At 42.5% G+C, this 24,596-nt stretch overlaps 1 protein-coding gene across 1 annotated transcript in view; it reads left to right on the forward strand.

Annotated features, from left to right (window-relative positions):
• Positions 1–242: 242 nt before the first annotated feature.
• ZNF407 (zinc finger protein 407) overlaps positions 243–24,596 on the forward strand; it is a 422,327-nt gene continuing 397,973 nt past the window's right edge. Inside the window, exon 1 of the mRNA XM_060119725.1 lies at positions 243–313. The gene's annotated coding sequence lies outside the window, so the exon portion shown is untranslated. The remainder of the gene's footprint in view (positions 314–24,596) is intronic.

Genomic DNA, 24,596 nt, shown 5'->3' on the forward strand with positions numbered 1-24,596 from the left:
ACTTCCGGTTCCATCTCCTAGCAACTTCCGGCGAGAGCTGACAGACCAAAAAAAAAAAACAAGAGGCACATAGGTGCCCCGGCCAGTCGGGACAGAAGAAGGGAACTTGATGTGGGTTTTACTAATCCAGTTCCAGGATCCTGGTTTTTGGTCATGGTGTCCGGCGCGCAGTCCACGAAGGAGTCGTCCTGAGGGCTGCCGGAAGTCGCTCAGCGGAGACACAGGAAGTCCCTCCTCTTCCTCCCAGAGGGAAGACGGTGAGCCGGAGGAGTCAGTCAGAGGGGCGAGCAGGAGCGATTCTGTCGGCAAACAGGTAAGTTATTCTCTGGCCGGGGCGGGGGGTTTGGAGGCGGGGACCGTCCAGCGTCAGCGCGGGGCCTGGGGGCGGTGGCTTGAGGGCCCAGGCCCGGGCGGTTGGGCGCCGGGAGCCCCGCCAGGGCCCTTCGCTCTTCCTCCTCCCCCCTTCCCCCCGCCTCCGCCCCTCCCCGCTCGCCGGTCCCTCCCGACGCCGCCCAGACTCACCCGACACACGCCCGCCGCCCGCGCGGCCTCGCGGCTGCCCGGGCTCCGCGCCGCCAGCCGCTGCTCGCCCCGCGGCCCGACTCACACGGGCCCGGCTGTCAGGGCGGAGGCGGCAATCCCGCGCGCCCCTGCCCGCGGTCGGGCGCTTCTCACAGCCGGGCTTCCCCCGAGTGAAACGCACACGCCGAGCTGCCGCGTGTCGGTTTCCTCCGGCTGCCCGCCCCCTCCCGGTCTCCCGGAGCCGCGCCGCTGCCACCAGCGTCGGCTTCCGTTTAGGACGCCGGGCGGGCAGCGGTCTGGAGCGCTGGTGCCCGAGAGCGGCACGACTGGAAGGGAGGGTCCTGGCCGCTCGGGTTCAGCCGCTCCGCCCTGGACGGAGACCCCAGGTTGCCGCACACCACTTTTTGCAGCAGCGGGTACCCCTCTTCCCATCTAGCGGGCACGTCCTGTGTGTTCTTGTCCGCTCTCTGGGGACCAGTCTGGTGGAGGCGGGTGGCAGGAGGGGCTGACCCCTGTCGGCTGCGTCGAGGTGGGAATAGCTTGTTTATTTTCAAGGGGGAATTCTGGAGTGGGATATCTTGGCAGGGTTGGCATCCAGGGACACACGAGTAGGATTTCTTTATTTTATAGGTAACCATAGCCCTAATGGTGACTGAGGTATAACGTTACAGCTCGTGCCCGTGGAACTAATTACAGTGTGCACCTGTTCTGCGGTGAGGTGTTAGTCCAGCTGGAACACCGTACAGGGAAGGACGCTGATTATCTATTGACTAGAACATCATTAGGATAGCTAGCTCATTTGATATATACGCTGTATACTTTATTTAGCACAGCAGTTTGTAGAGCAGGAATTAACCCCTTTCCACCAACTGAGACCCAGATTAAATAACTTGACCAAAGTTAACGTCCGGATTCAAATCTCAAATGTTTGTTATTCATTCTTCAAGTTTGCTACATGTGAAATTACTAACTCCCAGTGTCACGTCTGGAAAACACTAAGGCGGGGACTTCCTGGTGGTCCAGTGGGTAAGACTCTGCGCTCCCAATGCAGGGGACCCCGGGTTCGATCCCTGGTCCGGGAACTAGATACCGCATGCATGCTGCAACTAAGAAGCTGACAAGACGCAACTAAGAAGCCGGCATGCTGCAACGAATGATCCCTAGTGCCACAACGAAGAAACAAACAAACAAAACCCGCTAAGGCAAGGCTCTGTAGTAGCTAATGTCTTCTAGCACGATGTGTAAGACAGTTGTGATGATTGCTGATAGCGCAGTTGCTATTGGTGCCTTTAAAAAAAAAACCCTGTTATTTTGGAATAATTTCAGATTTACACGAAAGCTGCAAGATAGGACAGAGTTCCACTGGTGTTTAACAAAGCAAAGTGGCTCCACTTAATAATCACTGGTTCCTGCTTCATGCCAGACACCATTTTAGTGCAGGAGAGAGTAACATATTGCCCTAGATGACTTCAAGGTCCGTTGGAGGAGACAGATACATAAACAAATGTAATACCTTTTGCCAAGTGCTGAAATGGAGATACGGGAGCACAGAGGAAATGATCACTGCTGGGGTAGGAGTGGTGAGAGCTTGCAGGATATATTTGAGTGGAGATCTTAAGGGTTAATGGGTATTCACTTGATGAATGGGACATTTTCCCCAACATTCATTCTAACTAGGTTTGTTTTATTAGAGGATAACTCTCTTTTATAAAACAGACTCTTGTATTGATTCACCTCCCTCTCTCACAGCCCCTCTAAGAAGAGATTTGTTTCACAGGTATCACAGGTTGCGAGAAGCATCCCAGTTTATAAATCCATGAGCAGGAGGATAAATGAAAGCTGTGTAGTAATGGAAATATCTAGATCTATACATTTTAAAATTCTTTGATTTTCTTGCTTGTAAATACTTCCTGTGGTTCGATCACAGTCATTATGAGAGGTCATGGAGCACAATTCTGCACTGTAACTTGGCGTGTTAGATCCCTACACCAGAGGGGACATTTGAGTGTCTTAGCTCTTGCTGCTATCACAAAATACCATAGCCTGGGTAACTGAAACAACAAACGTTTATTTATCACAGTTCTGGAGGTTGAGAAGTCCAAGATCAAGCTGCCGATTCCTGCTGAGGGAATCTTCCTGGCTTGCGGATAGCCACCTTCTTGCTCTGTTGTCACGTGGCAGAGAGCGAGAGAACTCTGGTCTCTCTTCCTTTTGGAAGGACACTGATCCCATCTTGGGGGCCTCACCCTCATGACCTTAGGTAAACCTACCTTCCAGAGGCCCTGTCTCTAAATACTGTCACACTGGGGAGTAGGGCTTCACCATACGAATTTGGGCTGGGGGCTGGGGGCGGGAATTATAATTCAGTCTGTAGCGTAGGTTTCTTGGAAGTTTTGTTATTATGTGGAATTCCTCCAAAATAGACTTGATACAGAACTAAATAGGAAGCTGTAAAATTAGAGTTTATATGGCTTTCACTAAAGCAAAGTTAACGCTGTTTTATTTAAAATAATAAGAAATATGATTCAGAGACCAGTTGATGAAAGGGAGAAATTTTAATTGTTTCATTTTGACGAAAGAGAAATATGTGAAATGCTGTGGTTCTCTTTTCACTTTTAGGCCTCATAGAGTTGTCCCATTTTAGAGGGCATAAGGACTGTGGCAGTGATCTATTTTCATTCTCTCATTGTCTGATGAGAGGGCTGAGAGCCCCCCAGAAGCTAAGTGACAAACATGTCTCAGAAACTAGTGGCAGAACAGGATTAGAATCAGGCTCCCTGATTTATAGGCTAGTCTTTCTGCTCTTTGAAGCATCAGTAGTTCTCAAATTTAAGGTGCATCAGAGTCACCTGGGGGGCTTGTGAAAACACAGATGCTGGGCATCACCCAGGGGCTCTGGTTCGGCAGGTCTGCGCTGGGACTGGGGTTTTGCACTCCTGACAGGTACCTGGGTGATGTTGAAGCTGCTGGCTCTGAGGCCACACGTCGGGAGCCCTGGCCTCACGTGATGTTGCCTTTGATCTCTCAGAGGAGAGTGAGTAAACCTCTGCAGGTTTTACCCGCCTGACCTTTTCCCTGGTATTCAGAGAATCAAGTTTTTAAATTTTGTATCACAAACAGTAATGCATAAACAACGTACGATTAGGTGAAAAATAAAAAAGGTCTGGAAATGGAGTATTTCTCAGAGTCATTTTGGCATATTCAAGGGTAATTTTTGGAGACAATTCTAGTGGTCAGAGCCACTTACTATTGAACGGGCTACACATGAGCTGTGAGAGCCCCGAATCTTACCAACATTCACACTGAAAAGGGTGTCCAGGTTGATTGCTAGGTTGTATGGGAGTAAAAAGTTACTTCCAGCTTTGTTTTTCTATGCTTTTCTGTGTTGTTTTGTGTACTAAAATGTTCTTTTCTTACCTATCAAAATCTTATCGGGCCCAAGCACAGATTACATGCCTGTAGTAGATACTGAAGAAATGTAAGTTGAATTAAATTAAAAAAGAGTAAGGGGGAAAGTAAGGTAGGGCATTTACCTGGAAGGTTACTCTGCTCTCTAGATGATCCCAGTCTTGGGCTTTTATTGAATAATTGCCATTTATTCCAGTTTACGCCTTAGTTGCAGTTATTAGAATTTTTTTTAAGCATAGTTATTGGAGGAGGTAGCTAGCATATTTTTATGTTAGAGTGAATGAACGATCCCCATACCTTTTTATCTTGCATCTTAAATGATTTTTAAAAACTTTTTACTTTGAAATAATTTTGGAATTACAAAAAAATTTCAAAAATAGTCCAGAGAGTTCTATATATCTTCTAACCAGGTCTCTTTGTTAACACATTATGTAACCGTAGTGCAGTTACCAAAACCGGGCAGTTGATACAGTTAATCTAAAGACTTGATTTGAGTTTCACCACTGATGTCCTTTTTCTGGTTCAGCATCCAATCCAGTATCCCACATTGCATTTAGTTATCATGCCTCTATAGTCTCTTTCAATCTGTGACAGTTCCTTTTAGGTTTATATTCCATGACCTTGATACTTCTGAGGAGTACTGGTCAGTTATTTTGTAGAATGTTAGTGGGTTTGAATTTGTGTCATGTTCTTTCAGGATTAAATTGAGGGTTAGGTATTTTTGGCAAGAATACCACAGCGGTGAAGTTCGCCCTCAGTGCATCGTATTGGAATGCACGTGATGTAGATATATTTTATCAGTGGTGAATGTTAACTTTGACCTCTTGGTTGAGGTGATGTCTGACATCTTTCTGTGCTCTAAGATTAAACATTTTCTCTTTGTAATTAATGGCCCTCCTGATTTGCCTGATTTTGGTGCAAAAGTTTAAAATAAGTGAACATCTAATGTCAGAATCCTTTGAACCTGACCCTAACTGGGGAATACTTCTTATCTTGGGAGTCTTCAGTACTATTTGTTAGACTCAAACATAGCTGGAAAGGGTAGAGGTTTCACTGCTGGAAGAACAGCTCAAGAACTTGTACTTGATCTCGGGCAGTATTCATCTTGAATTGGCAACAGTGGAAGCTGTTTGTCCGAATTGTTTTGCTTTGGTTCTCTGACCTGTCTCACATGTGTCTTCCAGTGCACGACTTTCCATAATTGTGCCGCATTTCTTAAGAATTTTCCCTGGAGCATTTAGAAGATGGATGCATTTCAGTTCATCACCAGGCAGTTGCTTCTGGTATCCCGCTGGTTACCCACTTGCTAGCCCATGGAGCTGGGGCACGTGTTTTCCTTGCTAATGGAGTTGCTGGCTATATTACACATATAAATTAGCTCTGTTTCTGAAATGCGTGTGCCTTTAATACCCCAGCCGGAGTCAGTTGGAAGATACAAACCTGGTCTGTCTCCCCGCAGTGCCTGTAAGCTCCTTGGAGGCAGGGGACAGACCCCTCGTTCTGTTTACTCAGTAACTTGCTTGGTACCTAGCGCATAGAGGCACTCAGTAAATATTTATGAGTAAATGAATGTTGTATGTGCATCTTGTTAAGTGTTTTTATAAGCTACCGGAATACTGTGACCATTTCCCCCTGTCAGTACAGCTCTGTAATCTGCACAGTGTTCCAGTCTGTGGATGTGCCACAGCGGCTTCATCGTTAACCGGTACCTCATTGCTGGATACTAGGTTGTTCCAGTTTTTTCTAGTGCAAAGAGTTCCTTGGTGCATATCCTTAAACACATATTTTGTCTGGTTATTTCTTTAAGGTAAATTCTGTAAAGAGTCACTGATAGCTCAAAGAAGATACACATTTTAAGGTTTCTGATATATAAATGGTAAAGTTACCCTCTTGAAAGGTTGTACAGATTTATATCCTAACCAGTACTATTGAGAATGCACATTTTCCCACATTTTCCCCAATGCTTTTTTTTTTTTTTAAGAATAATCCAACATTTTTTTAGTATTTTTAAAGATGCTTCTTGGAGTGTGGTGAGTGGAGATGATATTCTGACTAATTTGCTAAAACTTTCCAAGTTTTCATGTTGAAAATTTCCAGTTTTTTGTTTTCCTCAATGAGAGAGCAGAATAAACCTCAACAAAACAGTGATTAACATCTAACCAATATTTCACTTGGGGCACTTATTGTGTATAGTTATTGTTGGCTGTTTCTGTGGCCCTTACCAAACAGGAAACTTCTTAGCAGCGGGATACATTTCTAATTCACATTATTCACCAAAATCAACTACAGGTCAATTAAAGGCTTATATATAGAAGGCAAAACTATGAAACTTTTAGAAGACAATGTAGGGCAATAGCTGTATTACTCTGTTAGAGGGAAAAGGTTCTTAAATTATAGAAGGTGCAAACCATAAAAGAAAGGATTGATGTGTTTGACAACCTTGATAGTGACAACTTTAGTTTATTAAAAGAAACCATCAAGAAAGTGAACAGACAAGTCACAAGTGAGAATAGATCTTTTAGTACATATTACTGATAAAAGTTTAGTGTCCAGAAAGGTGAACAACTGCAAATCTATAAGAACAATAGACAAATGGGCAAAGGACCTGAATAGGCATTTCACAGAAGAGGAAACGTGAATGCAGAGATGCTAACTTCATCAGTAATTAGAGGACTGCAAATCAGGACCAGCATGGTATATAGTTTCATACACGCTAATTTGGCAACAGTGTAAAAATCTGACAATATCTGCTTTTCAGGAAGGTAGGAAGCATTCTAGTGAATGCTAAGAGGGAGTGTAAATTGGTACAATAACTTTGGAATTAACTAGTAAGGTTAAAGAGGCGTGTACCCTTTGACCCAGTAATTCCACTCCTATGTCTTTATCCTAGAGTGTTGCTTCTGTGTTGTGTTCCCATCATCTCCTGGGAAGTTGTTAGAAACGCACATTTTGGGGACCCACCTTAGACCTACTGAATCAGAAACTTTGGGGATGGGCCAGCTTTCTGTTTTAGCAAGCCCTCCAGGTGATTTGATGCATGCTACAATGGGCAAACCACTGCCCCAGAGAAACTCGGGTCCATGAATGACTGGAGACATGTACAGGAATGTTCACCCTTGCGCTGTTTGTAAAAGATAAACCTTGGAAGCCACGCCTATCACAGGAGAATGAATAAATTGTACTATATTCCTGTAGTGAAGTACTGTGCAGTTGTGAAACCCAATGGACTTCAGTCACATGCATCACCAAGGATTAGTATCAGGAACATTAACTTGAGGGGAAAAAAGCTACTTGCAGAAGAATGCATCTAGTATTTTTCCCTTTTTCTTTTTTAAGTTTAGAAACATGCAAAACAATTGCGTATTGTTAGGAATACAGGTATGGCAAAGTAGTAAAGAAAATAGGTAAATTATAAACAAAATACAAGTTAATGGGTAGCTCTGTAACAAGAGGGAAGGTGATAGGCACACCAAGAGGGACTTCAAAGACAAGGATTTAATTTCCTTAAACTGTGGTCTGTACTCAGATTTTTGTTATATTATGCTTGATATCTTTGTACACATTAAAATTATTTTTATATCTACCCAATATTTTAAAAACAAACTTTCCTTTTTGCAGTGTCTGTCTACACAGGGACTATTCAGTTTGTATGAAAAAAATAATGATGGGGGTGACGTGGTCAAGATACATTCTTGTTGGACTGTGATGTAACAGTACTCTCTGGAGTAGAGATGTCAGGGAGAAGACTGGTTTCGAGGGTAAGGAGTGTTAACACTTGCTGAGCGCTCACTGTGCAGGCACACTCTGTGCTGAGTTTACACTCATTAGCTGAGGATTGAGCCACCCAGTGAACCTGGGGTGGGGGGGGTGGTCAAGATCACTACCGCCCCGTGTCACAGAGGCGGGGAGGTCCTGTGGGCACACAGGGAGGAGGTGGAGGAAGTCTCTGCCTCTGTCAGAGAAGGTTGGAGGAAGACAGTCGTAGACAAAGCAGAGTTGTGTCCCAGAGTGTTGTGAGTTACAGAAAAAAAGGCCAAGTCAAAGTAGGAATGGGAGTAGAGAGCAGGGCTGGTGAAGGGTGTATTCACCCCCATTTTCCAAGTTACTTGATTTTGCTAGGTTTGTTTTTAAACCAGTGTACATGACTTTATTATTCTAGTAAATGGCAAGTCTGGAAAGCAGAAAAAGTAATTGTATTTTGTTGTTAGTTCTAAGGATTGCATCTTCCGGTTCATTAAGAAGTGGTAGTATCATGCCGTAGGATTTAGGAAATCATACTTCTTTGCTTAGGTGGCTAAAAAGGGCACTTTTGGGAAATCCACCTTTGCCTATTTTTTTTTTCCTAACCTTTGATAAAATTTTTTGGAGTATCATATGTATCCCATATTATGAGGACTATTTTTAAATAAACATTACTTATGCCGTAAACCTTTTTAAGCCATCGTGGTATGACAGTCGTTCCTTGAAATGAGCAAGTATAGGAAAAATAAAAAGACGGTTATAGAAGCCCTAAGTCAAGTTACACGTCCTATGGAACCAAATAGTTGTACTATTTTTGTTTGATATTCGGAGTGCTAAATTTGTCTAAAGCAGAACTGTCAAGCATTTGTAATTATGTAATGTCATACTTTCTAACAGAGCCAGCCCCTCACTAAGAAGTTGGCAGCCCGTGAGAGTCCTTCCATAGCAGGATGTCTGCATTTCAGACACATATAGTGCTTGTCGCAGATCCCTGGTGGGCAAATGTAGAAAGTAGGCTTCTTCAAATGGGTTTTAGGTACTTCAGCTCTTCTAGTTTCAGCTGTATTTTGCTAAAGCTAGATAATCTCAGTCTTAGTGTTTTTCAGTGTGTTTGATGTTCATACGTTTGTTTTCTCTTATATGCTATACTTTTTACTTTTTATTAAAAAACAAAATAGTTTTAAATAAAAAGTAAGGTAATAAGACGGCTCCTTGGGAAAAGACATTGCTTAACACAGTTGGAGTAGTACCAGGTTACATCATCCAATGTAACCAAAGCCTAGCTTGCTTGTCAGTTACTAAATATAATGGAAACTTTGTGTTTTAAACCTAGAACAAGCAACAAACCACTTCTTTCCAAGGGTACAATTCATTTGTGAATTATTGTGAATTAGGGATCAAAATTTGATATATAATTATTGGATCAGTTATTAAAGAATGGGGAATCACAGTTATACGAGTGCATAAAATTATAAAACTGTTAGAATTTAAACTAAGGTGTAATGTACGTTTAAAAATAGCCTAGAAAATTTAGATCATTCAGAGAGTGGTAGTAGAAATTATAGTCTTTCAGAAAATGAGATCAAATGATTTTCATTAAGAATCTTCAGGGTCCATAATCTGGTTTCCTGCAGGGGTAGTGTTTAAAGCCCTAGGGTTTCAGGGTGGTAGACTGAGACAGTGTTTGCTGAAAGTCACATTCAGAATACTGTTGTATTCTGAATACAGTTGTTATGTGGGCAAATGAGTTCGGAATCTGGTGTGATGGCCCTGTTGAGTGCAGTGCATTTTTCTCCTTCCTGATTCACCTTTCTCCCTCCCCCCTTTTTTCCCTCTCCTCCTCTGCACCTCATCTCTGTGTGGTAAGTGTATGTTAACTATATATTAGTTTTTTTTTTTGAGGTTAGGAGGGACTTGTATCCAGTGCGTCCCAAATCTGGCTCATCAGAATCAAACAGGGAGCTCTTTAGAACTACAGGCTTTTGTCCCCACCCCCTACTTTCTGAATCGGAATCTGTCCACGTGTAGGTCCAAGGGATTCATGTTTTGATGATTAGCTACATTTGTCAAATGACTGATATTGTGTATAATTCCCTTGTTTTACAAATGTGGAAGTGGTAGCTCTTAGTATGCTCTTCCAGGGGCAGCTGCATTTCTCAAAACAGGTCTTGGTAAGTCTTATAAAGATTAAAAGCCTTCATGAATGGTAGAATGACACGTAGTGTGATCATTTTTGGATTGGTGTGTGGCAGAGCTGGCTAGCTGTCCACCTAACTCAGTTCTTCCCTTCCACAAGGGACGGTTGCACAACTCTAGGTGACGTTTTTCAGATTTCTTTGCAGTGACGCAGGAATGAGTGGAAGTGGTAGGTGCCACTTTTGAGCCAAGGCTTTTAAGAAGCAAATACCCTGCCTCTTGCATGCTTGCTTTCGTGTTCTGTCAGCTGGATGCAGAGAATGAGGAAGCTCTGAGTCAGAGCATCAAGTTGGAAAGAGCCAGGATTTCTGAATCAGCTGGGAGCCGACTGTCTGTAGACCTGGAACACCTGCCTTGGGAGTTTACAGGAGCGAGATAGGAACTTGTGTTTGAGCCATTTTCAAGTCCACTTATTATAGCAGTTATGGAATTAGGGCATGAACTTCCTGTTAGGGTGATTCTAGCCACTGTACCCACATCTGAAGGAAAGGCAGTTTATGAATATGTAGAAAATTAGTATTCTGCAGTGTTTCTTCTCCACATATATAATTCTCTTATCTATTCCTCAGACTGCAGAAGCATAATGTTACAGAGTTAGGACATTTTATTAGGCCGCAGTGTTTTCTTAAAGGTATAATCTGAGGTAGCCAGTACTCGTGTGAAAATTAATAAGCGAAGATGCCAGCTATGAAGGGTTGCCTGCCATGGGGAAGGGAGGGATTTTCAGAACACTCTTATTTACAGACGAATTTAGAGCTGAGAATTCTTATCTATTTTTATTGACTTCTTAGAATTTATACAAAAATTAGTGAATAAATAAGGTATGAATGTAGAGTTTTCCACACTTTAGTCATTTATTTACTCCTTCATTGTTTTTGCTATATTTTACTCCACAGTATTTTACCTCACTTTTTATTTCTTAAATTTAGCCTTGTCATAAGACGTAATGTATGTGGAGTCATAGGTTGGTATGTTATTTTTTTCCCCTAATATTCATGCTAATAATACACACTTATTTAAAAGTCCTTACTTGTGGTACATGACTTTATTTTAAATGCCAGTTAGTGTATTTCTGTCATACTTGGGAAATACTGTTCACATGATGAATACTATTTTAGTGTCTTCAGTGCTTAATCCATAACATTCTTATTGATTGATTGATTGATTGATTGCCACGCTGAGCGGCTTGCGGGATCTCAGTTCCCCAACCAGGGATTGAACCCGGGCCAGGGCAGTGAAACTGCCAAATCCTAACTGCTGGACCACCAGGGAACTCCCCATAACATTCTAGTAGAAGTAAATGCAGTCACCTGGAAACTAGCAGACCAGCTATGTCTAGCGTGACTCTGGGTACAGTGTTTTCCTATTCACACTATAGACTGTTATCAGTACTCTCTTTGCTACTGGAAATAGTCATTAGCATCCTTAAACTAATCACATTAGAGAGCCAATTCCAGAAACCTCAGTTCCAATTCAAGGGAAAATCCTATTCCTCTAGAACCACTCTCAGTATCAAAATCTGTATCAGTCAGGATTCTCTAGAGAATCAATAGGATGTATACAAATATATATGAGGAGATTTTTTTTTTTTTTTTTTTTTTTTTTTTTGCGGTATGCGGGCCTCTCACTGCTGTGGCCTCTCCCGTTGCGGAGCACAGGCTCCCGGACGCGCAGGCTCAGCGGCCATGGCTCACGGGCCCAGCCGCTCCGCGGCATGTGGGATCTTCCCGGACCGGGGCACAAACCCGTGTCCCCTGCATCGGCAGGCGGACTGTCAACCACTGCGCCACCAGGGAAGCCCTAAGAGGAGATTTTTTTTATAGGAGTTGGCTAATGCGGATATGGAGGCCTAGAAGTCCCACATTCTTCTTTCTTCAGGCTCGAGAAACAGGAAAGCTGGTGATATAATTCAGTCTGAGTTTGATGGCTCAAAAACCGGGCATGCTGATGTCTGAGGGCAGGAGAAAGTGGACGTCCCAACTCAAGGGAAAACAGCAAATTTGACCTTCCTCCACCTCTCCAGCGTCTTGTTCTATTCGGGCCCTCAACAGATTGGGTGTTGCCAACCCACACTGGTGAGGGCGGCTATTTGTTACTCAGTCTACCATTCAAATGCTTATCCCTTCTGGAAACACCCTCACAGATGGACCCGGAAATAATACTTTACTGGCTGTCTGTGCGTGCCTTAGCCTCACACATACAGTTAACCATCCCAGCACTTCTGGTCAGCCGACCTAGCATGCCCTCAGCGGCACGTTTCCCTGCCACCATAGGATCCAGTCTGAGAACACGTAGCACGTTTCGTTGTCATGTCTCCTTAGCCTCCTTTACTCTGGAACGTTTCCATAGTCTGTCTTTGTCTTTTATGACATTGACATTTGTGAAGAATGCAGGCCTCCCACATTTTTTTTTTTTTTTGTCTTCAAATAAAACATTCCTCACTCTGTGTTGTGTGCTCTTTCCTCTTAGTTAGCTGCAGGTTCGGCATTCTCAGCTGCAGTGATGCACAGGCGTCCTGTCCTCCTCAGGGTGTTGTACCTGCAGGCATCGCGTGTCCGCCTTCGTTGAGGATGTTAATTTGATCACCCCTGGCAAGGAGTAGCTCAGTTATCCACCGTATAATTACTGACTTTTTTTCTTCCCTTGCAGCAGATAAGCACTTTGTAGGGAGATGGTTTAATGCCATTCAAACATTTTGCACATCACAATTGCCCCCCTAGAATTGGCACCCATGGATAGTTCTTGCCCGATACAGTCTCTGTCAGAATGATTTTCTATCCCCTCACTCCCTCCACATTTACCAGTGGGCCCTCAGCATTCTGCTGTAACCTTTGCCCTGTCAGCCCGTCCACTTGTGTGTCAAATCAGGCTCTCTGTCTCTCTCCCTCTCTCCCAGCCATCAGTATGGACTTCTTCATACCTGCTTTTAATGGTTTACTGGCACAAACGACTGTGGCGCTCATGTTGTTCCAGATTTAGTCAGTAGGCGCCTCTTCAAGCTCACTCCTGTGTCTTTGTCCCAACATTTTCTAAAAGCATTTCTCTCCACTTCATGACATGATAAGATTCTTCAGGCTCATGGTGTACTGACCCTGCCCCCGGCCTAGAATCTGCCTTTCCTTGAGGAGCTGGCTTCTGTTTAGTGAGGAGGTGTCGGAGGCCGAGATGTGGGTGCCAGCTGTGCTTGTTACTGGTCCTCCTCGTCCTCTCTTGAGTTTAGTGGGCAGTCCGATGGCCGTAGGGATATTTCTTGGTGTCCCTGGGTGTTTGACCAAAATTAGACCCCAAACATCTCTGAGTTTTACAAGTCACCCCTTAAATTTACTTTTATTTGTAAGATTTTGATTCTCAGTTTAGTCTTAGAACCACAATCATAAATGTATTTCTGCCTGAGGGCTTGCTCTTCCCTTCTTGAGAGGAGTTATCATTTTCCATTACTTACATGTGTAGAGACTTTTTAAAGCTTCCCCCTTAGTTCCCCCCCCCCAAAGTAATATATCTAGGAAAGAGTATAGGAAAAAGCCAGGAAGAAGAAGAAAAAATTACCTATAATTTCATCACCCAGAGGAAAATAAAAACTATTAACCTTATTAGATAATTGGACTTGGTTAGAACTATATCCATTTTTAAAATTTAATACTGAAGTTTTCCCTTTTCTAAATATACTTTCTTAACACTCATATCTTTGATACCTAGTAATTTATATTCCAAAAATCTTGAGGCTTGATAGTTTGATATCATGTGTTAGCTTATCGACATTTGGAATTAGTGTTTTCCAGATTTCTTCCAAAATTAGTAGTCTTAGTCTATTTTCCTTGCCGTTCTTTTTTTTTTTTTTTTTTTTTCTTTTTGCGGTATGCGGGCCTCTCACTGTTGTGGCCTCTCCCGTTGCGGAGCACAGGCTCCGGATGCGCAGGCCCAGCGGCCATGGCTCACGGGCCCAGCCGCTCCGCGGCATATGGGATCCTCCCAGATCGGGGCACGAACCCGTATCCCCTGCATCGGCAGGCGGACTCTCAACCACTGCGCCACCAGGGAGGCCCTCCTTGCCGTTCTTTGATTAGCCATGGTATTAATCCATCTCTTCAGTGGACCTGAGGAATCTGTTTAAGCAAGAACAGTGTGGAACGTGTCTTTAGCTGTTTTTTTGTTATTTTTCCTCCATTTTTACGTTTTAGAAATAGTCTTTTTCTTCGTATTATTCCTGCTGGAATGAAAAACAGATCCATTCTTTTTTCTACTGGTTGAGTGTTCAACATTTTTTTTATTGTCAGTGAGGGATTTTCTCATGGAATTTAGAAACCTTAGTCCTCTCTCACTTTGCAGATGAGGAAACTGAGGCTCAGAAAAGTTAACTGATGGGCTTCCCTGGTGGCGCAGTGGTTGGGAGTCCGCCTGCCAATGCAGGGGACACGGGTTCGTGCCCCGGTCCGGGAAGATCCCACATGCTGCGGAGCGGCTGGGCCCGTGAGCCTCTGCTGAGCCTGCGCGTCCGGAGCCTGTGCTCCGCAGCGGGAGAGGCCACAACAGTGAGAGGCCCTCGTACCGCCCCCCCCCCCAAAAAAAAAAAAAAAAAGTTAACTTTGCTATGAGTCCTGCAGTGTATTGTTGGAATAGTTGGGCCTCCTTACTTGTACATTAATGTTCCTTTTCACTAGTGTTTAACGTTTTCAGTGTAAATGCATTGTGTTTCTTTAATTTTTTTCTCCTCGTTCTCTTCCCTTCCTCAGCATTCATATGCTTTGTGCTTCATTTTCTTGCCTTTTGAAAAAGACGAAAGGAAAATTGAAGGAAAGTATACTAACTTTTATTATGTGATGCTTTTTTTTATGGCTGCATTATAAATTCTTGAAAATAAAGGGTCTAATGGAAATACTTAATGAGAAAGCAGGGGCTCTATCACATGTACCTCCTCCCCCCCCCCCCCTTTTAGTGAATAGACTGTTTAAACTAAATTAAGTAAAGGATATAAATTCTGTTGTTTCAGTTTTAATATTTCATGACTGATTTTATAGATGAAATTATGTTTTACAATAAATAGGAAGAAGAATTTATATAGCCTGTTCTATTTGATGTGAAACAGCAAATCCCATTTCTCTGTAGCTGTAAAGAAAATTCATTATAATGTCTTTAGTTGTAAGAGATGGTCTCATTGTGATTAGCTACACTGATAATAAAACAACCTTTTCACATGGCATAAGTAACAAACGATCCTATGTGTCTGCTTTCAATGGCATTGACTTTTTTCATTTTCTACTTTACTCATAGAATCTTCATTCTTTTTATTATTTTTCTATTCTAATAAGAATTTCCTTTTTTAAAAAAATCAAAACAATTAGAAATACTAACAAAACATTGATTTTAAAAATACTTTTTGAAAGGAGATATATTAAATACCACAAAAGGTACATTTGTCAGAGATGGTTGATATAAGATAGTCATAAAATTAACTTTATTACGGGATCAATTAATGTATTTGGAAAATAGTACTTGAAGTGTAGGAAGATTTTTAAAAAAGAAGTAGCCAGGTAAGAAGGCTGAGCTAACTTTACAGTTTATTTTTGTCCTGTGATTTGTTGTTTTTTATTAGTATTAATACATCTTCAGAAGTAGTGTTGGAAAGGTGGCAATCTTTGATGAAGGGATGATGACCTACTTATTCTGTTATGGTTACCATGGTTTGATCCCTTTTAGTATGAATTTTTTGTGCTTGTTTTAGCTGTCACTTAGGCACTAAAGAAATATTCTAATTTTTAACTTGCACACAGAATCAAATTGGATATTTTAAATAGACCATGGGTACCCCTGGAATAGAAACAATATTCTATTCTGACTTGAGTGAGAATTTTTTTTCTCCATCTGATAGTTTTACTTTACTCTGACCATTTGGGCTTAGGAGCACATAGTTCTAGCCTGCTTGTCTTCGGTGCGTCCTTGGACTGGCTGGGGAAGGTTTTTTTTTTTTTTTGCGGTACGTGGGCCTCTCACTGCTCTGGCCTCTCCCGTTGCGGAGCACAGGCTCCGGATGCTCAGGCTCAGCGGCCATGGCTCACGGGCCCAGCCGCTCCTCAGCAAGTGGGATCCTCCCGGACCCAGGCACGAACCCGCGTCCCCTGCATCGGCAGGCGGACCCTCAACCACTGCACCACCAGGGAAGCCCGGGAAGGTTCTTTTTAGGATCAAGCTGGACATGGCATGTGAGATGCTTTGGAGGTCAAGCTTAACCAGGTACAGGTCCTGTGACTGGAGACCCCTACATCTTCTGAGCTTGGATGCCTCCTGCCAGGGGAAGGTGTGGGAGTTACACAGTCTGGGGGCCAGGATTGCGGCCTGTTCAGCCCCGATGACCTGCGGCTGTCCATGGGTTTACTGCATGGGCCGCCTCCTCAGGTTTGGGGAATGTTAGGTTGTAGGCTGCTGCCAGCCCGACTCTAGCTGGAAAGGAACTCATGGCTACCGTTAGCTCTGAGGCAGGTCGCTTGCTATCAATGAATGTGGGGGCCTATTAGAAGGAAAAGCCTCCTCCAAAATGAGCAGGTCTTTCAGAAATATTAAGACTTATGTTTTATTCCATGCAAATCTAAATTTAAAATTCTACCTCATCTCTTTAATAACTCTTGATTTTATTACACCACTTTTTCACTGTAAGCTGTATCAGATCTGATTTTGGTAGTGGGAGAGGCATCAATGTAAATGTCAGTTTCTTAAGTTCTAAAATCTTACGGAAGTTTGATAGGAATTCTGCCCTCTGTATGCATTTCGGAGTATACTTCACTTAACATTTATTAAAGGTTGGAGCATATAGGAAAGGAAATTATGTATAAACTACATATAAAGGAGGGGTGAACTTGAGCCGGTCTGTTCCTGACAAGGTGTAAAGGGAGAGAACGGGCATTATATTAGTAGTCCAGTGCTGTATAACAAATTACATCAAAACATGGGGCTTCAAGCCAGTTTCTGCGGTCAGGGATTTGGGAGTGGGCTCACCTGGGTGGCTGTGCGCCAGGTCTCTCGTGGGCCGCTGTACCTGAAGTGCCTGAAGGCTCGCCTGGGGCTGGAGGAGCTGCTCCCTCGTCACTGTCAGCAGAGTTCCTCTGGCTCTTGGTAGTGAAGCTTCAGTCCCTCGCCACCTCCTGGAGCCCCCCTTGTAGGCTGCAGGGGTGCCCTCCCGCTTCCCCAGACAGGGTGCGGCAAGGGAAGGGGGAAGGCCTGAAGCATGGTGGAGCACCCTCACTCCCGCTATTTCTGTCCCTTCTAGGCAGGCCATCAGGCCAGCCCACACCAAGGTGAGCGCGAGCCCCACCCTTTACCGGGAGCGCCAGAGAATTCTGTGGACTCATTTTGAACCACCACAGGCATTTTCCTGGGTGGGGAGAAGCACAGGTTCACACACATAGCTGAGGAGAGCATTGCAGCCAGTTCTCGGGACAGTGAGGAGGTGGGCTTTAGTGGACCCAGGATTCACGTGCTAGTCCCATTGCAGATAAACCACAACGATATTACGCATCCATTTGTGGTAGATTGCCTCCAGTCTAATCTAGTAAATGGTTTTTAGGGTGTTACATTATACTCTTTTGTCATGGAAGAAATTATTCGACTTGTGAGCATTTTCATAGAAAGGTGTTTTTTTTGGGGGGGTAGGATCAGATGCTTTGTTTTGTGGTCTCTGTTAGGCATTGATGCTTCTGATGGGAGAGTTTGGTGAGAGGAGGATTACATAAAGTAAAGTACCCTTTTAATTACCCTTATGTTATGCACTTGGTGTTTGTAACGACAATTGATGCTTCAGAGTTTCTCATTAGCAGCGTCTCCATAGGGGTGTGGTGGAACTGTATTAAGTTAGTGATAGTATAATGGTAAGAGACGTATTTTCAATAAAAAGTCCAGTTGAAATGGTAGGTTAAGAAAGAGGTCTGAGTAGTCCACTAATTCCCCTTTATTCTCGTCTCAGCTGTCGCCACTGCACATCATAAAAGGCTCGTAGGGCGTTTTACCTGCCCTACCTTGACCTCCCAGGCCCAAAGGGAAAGGGCGAAGACCATCGGGAGTTTCTGTATATGCCTGTGTGTGCACACCTGCCCTGCCACACACGTGTCCCCTGCTGTGATTTTACTCTTGGCCTGGTGCCAACGCGTGCCAACTTCACAGCGTTTGCATCAGGAATTTGGGTCAGTCCAGGAGGGATGAGGACGAGCTGGCCTGGGGTGCGGGCGGGGAGAGCTGGTCTCCTGTGTGGGTGGCCTTGTCCTACTCCTGGCGAGCCTGTCCCTGCGTGTGTGAGAGAGCTCAGCCTCGCTTACATACACTCAGCAGGAAAGAGGAACGGGGTGAAGAGAGACACGCAGGCGAGAGGTGGAACGAAAGGGGAGAATTTCATCCGTGCTGCCCGCAGTAAGGTTGGCATATGAAATGGTCGAATAGCTGGTATGTTTCTCTTCTAGTTCCTGGAATACTTTCCTAAAAATGCTGAAAAAAACTTCCTGTGAGAAATGGCCACCAGGTGTCATCAGAATGCTGCTATTGATTTGTTTTATTATTGTTCTTTTTTTTTAATTTTTGAATTTTATTTTATTTATTTTTTTATACAGCAGGTCCTTATTAGTCATCAGCTTTATACACATCAGTGTCCACATGTCAGTCCCAACTGCCCAGTTCATCCCACCACCACCACCATCCCCCACCACTATCCCCTGTTGGTGTCCAGACGTTTGTTCTCTACATCTGTGTCTCAATTTCTGCCCTGCAAACCGGTTCATCTGTACCATTTTTCTAGGTTCTTATTATTGTTCTTAAAAAGTATATGCATGTTTTGATTTCTTTCTTGCACTTCTTTTCTTTTCTTTTTGAACTGTAGCAGAGACTATTTCAGTTAGAGCAGGGACTTTCTTTTGAGCCATTTTCTTGGTGAGCTAATAATCTTTTATAGGTAAAATTGAAGATCACTATATAAAACTTATTTATTTATTTATTTATTTATTTTTAGTTGAGGAACCAGCTACTAGTTGAGAATTTGGATGAGAGTAAAGACTATAAATGGAATTGCGTATTTGAAAAGCTTTGGCACAGTGAGGGTGTGTGCTGAATGGTCATTGATGAATTTGTGTAGGAACCGTATGCTTTAAGGAGATTTGGTTTAATCATACATCTCATTATTTTAGTCTAAATACCTACTGAGTCTTCTGAATTTTGAAACCTTGCTGTGGGAAGAAATCAGAGACTCACTGGCTTCTCCAATGGGTACAAGTACCAGGACTTTCAGAAAGAATAGGGATTCTGCCTTACTTACTTTGAGTGCTGACAGTGAGTCCCGTGCCTGTTCTGTTGTTTTGCTTTGTTCACAGAATTAAAGGTGCTTTCTGGTACATGGTAGGCTTTCCATAAATGTTGAGTGAATGAATTAAACCTGCCTCCAGAAAAGAGTCCTTGAACTTTCCCAGTTTCCTTCATACTGAAAAATGAATCTTCCTGAAGCAGTGCTGTGTTTTGGTGACCCCCCACTGACACTACTGAATAAGTCCCAGTTCTTAATTCGGAGCCTCCTATGATGTGGTGTTGGTCATCTGCCTGGGTTTTAAGTTGCCCTGCAGTAGAAAGCCAGGGCTGTAGCTGTCTGCACTGCTGACAGTCTTACATGCTCACTGGGTGTGCTTTGCGGCTTTGCTAATCCCTTTTTTCTACTTGAAATGTTTAACTGTTCCTACCTGCCCCCTCAACAAAAGAAAAAAACAGTTTTAGTGTCCTGGGGTTTAGCTCAAATGATATTTCTGCTCTTTTAGCCAAATAGTCTACTTGGCAGTATGGTCCCTTGCTCATTTATACTGCTCTAGTTCTTAGTTTATATCACAAACGTGATCATATGTGGCCTTGTATTAGAGTTCCTTTCCATATATGTCACATGGCTCCTAAAAGAATATGAGCCTGCTGAGGGCAAAGGATGTGTTTGTATCATTATAGTTCCTTTCATTTTCTAGGCAACTCAATATATATATTTATTGAATGTTTGTTGTTCTTTCTTGGTATAATGAGATGTTGAGTTATTTCATTAATTTCAAAAGTCAATTGGGAAATAACAGATGTAGAAACATTTTCTCCTTTTGTTTTAGAATTTTTGGAGCCATTATATCGAAGATAATGAAGAGCCTCATTATTTTGCTTCTGCATATTAATGTAGTCATTCTTTTGTCTCCAAAAATGTATGAGTCATGTGCCATCTATAGAGCATTGACTCTGAATAGGTGTACGTGTGTGGGTCTTCCGTGGGTTGGTGTTTGTGTGTTCTGTGCATGTGCACCTGCTAGTGTCCGTAGCGAAGGTGGTGTAGCCGTGGGCCACAGCGGTGTCGGTAGAGGAGGAGATGAAAGGACTCGTTATTGAAAGAAATTCTCACCGTTTTAGATTAAGCGTTAAAAGGTTTTTAAAAATAACTCCTGTTATGGACGTTTTCAAACATATATGTATGCAAACACATAGAAAATTGATTGAATGGCATACTGAATCCCCATGTAACTGTCACTCAGCTTTCAGCACTGTCGGTACCTAGCCTTCGCTAGGCTCCTTTCCTGGACCATTTTAAAGTGTATCTCAGACACTTTTCATTTCATCAATAAATACTTAGTTAGGAGACATTCCTTATTTCACAGTGAGATATTTGTTCATTCTAGTACCTGTTGTGTGCTTGGAATTGTTCTAGGCTCTTGGGACGTGTAAGTGGATAAAATAAACCAGGCCCTTACGTTCTAGCTTGGGAGACAGAAAGCAAGCTAGACACATAAATAACCAAACCAAAAAATTGATTTCATCAAAATTTAACATTTCTGCTTATCAAAAGACAACATTTATAAAATGGAAAGGGAGAAAATATTTGTAAAACATGTATCTGACAAAGGATTTATATCCAGAACACACAGGCTCAATAATAAAACAGACAAGTGATGTAAGAAACGGGCCAAAGGCTGACAAGGACTTTGCGAAGCATGTAACATCATTCAGCACCGTCGCTAGTTACCGGGGAAATGCAGAGCAACTTCACACACGCCCACTAGAGAGACTAAAATTGAAAAGGCTGACAGTGTCAAATGTTGGTGAGGAAGTTTATCAATCACAGTTCTTGACACTGCTGGTGGCCGTATAAAACAGTACAGCCACTTTGAACATCAGTCAGGCAATTTCTCATACAGTTAAGCTCACACATCTGCCCTCTAGCCCAGCAAGGCCACCCCTAGGTGTTTACATAAAAGAAATGAAAATCTATGTTCATGAAAGACTTGTACAAGAATATTTATAGCAGCTTTATCATAATAGCTAAAAAGGGAAGTATCTCAGTGTCCATCAACAGAATTGTAAATCTGTGCGGTGGAATAGTGCTCAGCACTGAAGTGGAGCACATTGCTGACCCATGCAACACAAACATTGTGCTGAGCAGAAGAAGCTAGACCCTCCTTCCCGCCAAAAGTGTATATATTGTCTGATGTCATTTATATGAACTTCTGGAACAGGCAAAACTAATCTATTGTGGAAGAAATCTGAGCAGCGGTTGCCTCCGTGTGCGGGAGGGGGGAGGGCAGTGGGTTACAGGGACTGAGCGTGAAGGGCTTGAGAGAGTTTTGGGGGGAGAAGGCAGTGTTCTCTGTCTTGAGAGGGACAGTCCTGAGGGAGCCTCCGCAGCTCTCTGGGCTTCTCTTTCTGCCGTCTCTCCTCTCCTTTACTCTGCCCCACAAGCTCTAGCTGCCCTCCTCTCTGCTGGGAGGTCCCTGGGCTCTGTCTGTGGCCTGCGTCCGTTCTTCAGGCAGTAAGCTGGTGCTCACCTGGTTTGTTTCTCATCTCTCAGGATCACTATCTTTTGGTGCCCAATCTCCAGTGTCTTGTGCTGTTGTTTTATAGATTCTGTTTTTTTCTTTTTTGTTTGGTGCATGAGAGTAAATCCAGTCCCTGTGACTCTTGACCAGAAGTCGATGTCCTGGACTGGACAATATATCTATTAAAAAAAAAAAAGTCTCACCCCTTAAAATGTAAGGCAGAGATTTTGTGTTTTTTCTTTGCTTTAATTCCATTATCTAGTACAACCAAAAGTACTTGGCATACAGTAGGCTCTAAGTGAAGATTTTGGAATAGACACATGATTCATTCTTTCTTACTTTCTTTCCTCCTTTTACTGTTGCATTACGAATGTTGAATAGCAAACCCAATGCTTTATCTAAAATAGCATTTTCTAAAAGGTCCTTTGGAACACTGGCCTCTTGATTCTTTATAAACAAAGGGCTCTGTAATGAAATTAGTTTGGGAAACACTTATGTACTGAGAAATTCTGTGATAAAGATACTTGTTTAAACCAGAGTTTTTTACACTTATTTGACCAGGCATATTTTTTCCCCTCAAAACACCTATTGACCTTTTATATAATTTATATTTTCTGGAACACATTCTGAAGAAATGGTGATCTGATGTTGTACATCTTGTAAGTATAATAAAACTATATACATTTATCTTTTTCACTCTTTTACAAGAGTGATACAATATGTTACTCTATTTCAATATATTATAATAAATACAAGATATTTTTATATGTAAATTACATATGATAATTTATATATTTTTAAGCAACTTTATTGGGATATTCACATACCATACAATTCACCCATTCATACTATGATTTAATGGATTTAAGTATACTCACAGACATGTGCAACCATCACCACAGTAAATTTTAGAACGTCTTCATCACCTTTTAGATATTATCTTCTACCACTACCCCACTGACTCCCATCTCCTGTCCTGTGCTCCCGCCCAGCCCTAAGGAACCACTATTGTACTTTCTGTCTCTATAGATTTGCCTATTCTGGGTATTTCTTATAAAAGGAATCATATAGTATGTGGTCTTTTGTAACTGGCTTCCTTCACTTAGCATAATGTTTCCAAAGTTCATCCATACCGTGGTTTGTATTAATACTTCATTCTTTTTGTGGCCGATTGACATTCTGTTGTACGGATGTACCTCATTTTGTTTACCCATTAATCTGTTGCTGAACATTTGGGTTGTTTCTACCTCCTGGCTATTGTGGATAATACGGCTGTAAAAATTTGTGTCCAAGTTTTTGTGTGGACGTATGTTTTTATTTCTCTTGGGCATATACCTGGGAGTGGAATTGCTGGGCTGTAAGACACACTATGTTTAATCGTTTGAGGAGCTGCCAGACTTTTCCGAAGTGGCATCATCATTTTACATCTCCACTAGCATTGTATGAGTGTTCTGATTTCTCCACATCCTCACCAACACTTGTTATTACCTGACTTTAAAAGTTTTTTCTTTTTAATTTATTATTCATTTTTGGCTGTGCCGGGTTTTAGTTGCGGCATGCGGACTCTTAGCTGTGGCATGCATGTGGGATCTAGTTCCCTGACCAGGGGTCGAACCTGGGCCCCCTGCACTGGGAGTGTGGAGTCTTACCCACTGGACCACCAGGGAAGTCCCTTATATGACTTTTGGATTCTAGACATCGTAGTGGGTGTAAAGTGGTATTGCATTATAGTTTTGATTTGCATTTCTCTGATGACTACTCATGTAGAGTATGTTTTCATGTGCTTTTTGGCCATTCGCATATCTTCTTTGGGGAAATGTGTATTCAGCTCCTTTTCTTTAAAAATTTTTTTTACTTATTAACTTTTGGCTGCGTTGGGTCTTTGTGGCTCTGTTGGGTCTTTGTGGCTGTGTTGGGTCTTCGTTGCTGTGTGCGGGCTTTCTCTAGTTGCGGCGAGCAGGGGCTCCTCTTCATTGTGGTGCACGGGCTTCTCACTGCGGTGGCTTCTCTTGTTGCGGAGCACAGGCTCTAGGCACGAGAGCTTCAGTAGTTGTGGCTCACGGGCTCTAGAGCGCAGGCTCAGTAGTTGTGGTGCACGGGCTTAGTTACTCTGTGGCATGTGGGATCTTCCCAGACCAGGGCTCGAACCTGTTTCGCCTGCATTGGCAGGCGGATTCTTAACCACTGCACCACCAGGGAAGCCCCTCAGCTCCTTTTAAAATTAGATTTTTAAAAAATCATTGAGTTATAAGATTTCTTTTTTATATATTCTAGATTAACTCCTGTATCAGCTTTGATTTGCAGAACATTTTTCCCATCCTGTGGCTCGTCTTTTCACTTCTTTTTGGTGCTCTTTGAAGATGTCATTTGAAGCCTTTAATTTTGATAAAGACCAGTTTATTAATTTTTTCTATTGTTACTCATGCTTTTGGTGTCATTATCTTATATATAATTTCTAGTCCCTACTTTTAGCAGAGTCAGAACAACAGCCTTCATTTGGTTTGTCATCGTGACAAAAAAACAAAAAAAATGGTTAAAATAGTTAAAAATAGTTACCATTAGCTTTGAGGCCATAATACTTGATGAATAATACTTTTTATTAACATCAAATCAAATGGCATTTGGCTGAGAATTCCATTCATGGTGTAAAGTAAATGGAAAATGATATGTTTTAATTGAATTAAATAGCATAATGAAAAATAAATGTTATTGACTTTAAAGCATTTTATTCAATAAAATTCTTCCTCCCCCCACTAAAATTTACGTTATTAATTCTACTCTATCAGTGACATTTCCCCTTAACCTGTTAACCTTCAGACAACACAAAATGACTGTTAGATGAAGACATTGGTGATTGACAGCTGGAACAGAAGTGGCTGTTCATTGGCAACAGTGCTTGAACATGAACGATGATGTGTGATGAGCATATGCATG

Source organism: Mesoplodon densirostris, chromosome 15 (genome assembly GCF_025265405.1).
Source record: "Mesoplodon densirostris isolate mMesDen1 chromosome 15, mMesDen1 primary haplotype, whole genome shotgun sequence".
Classification (NCBI taxonomy): domain Eukaryota; kingdom Metazoa; phylum Chordata; class Mammalia; order Artiodactyla; family Ziphiidae; genus Mesoplodon; species Mesoplodon densirostris.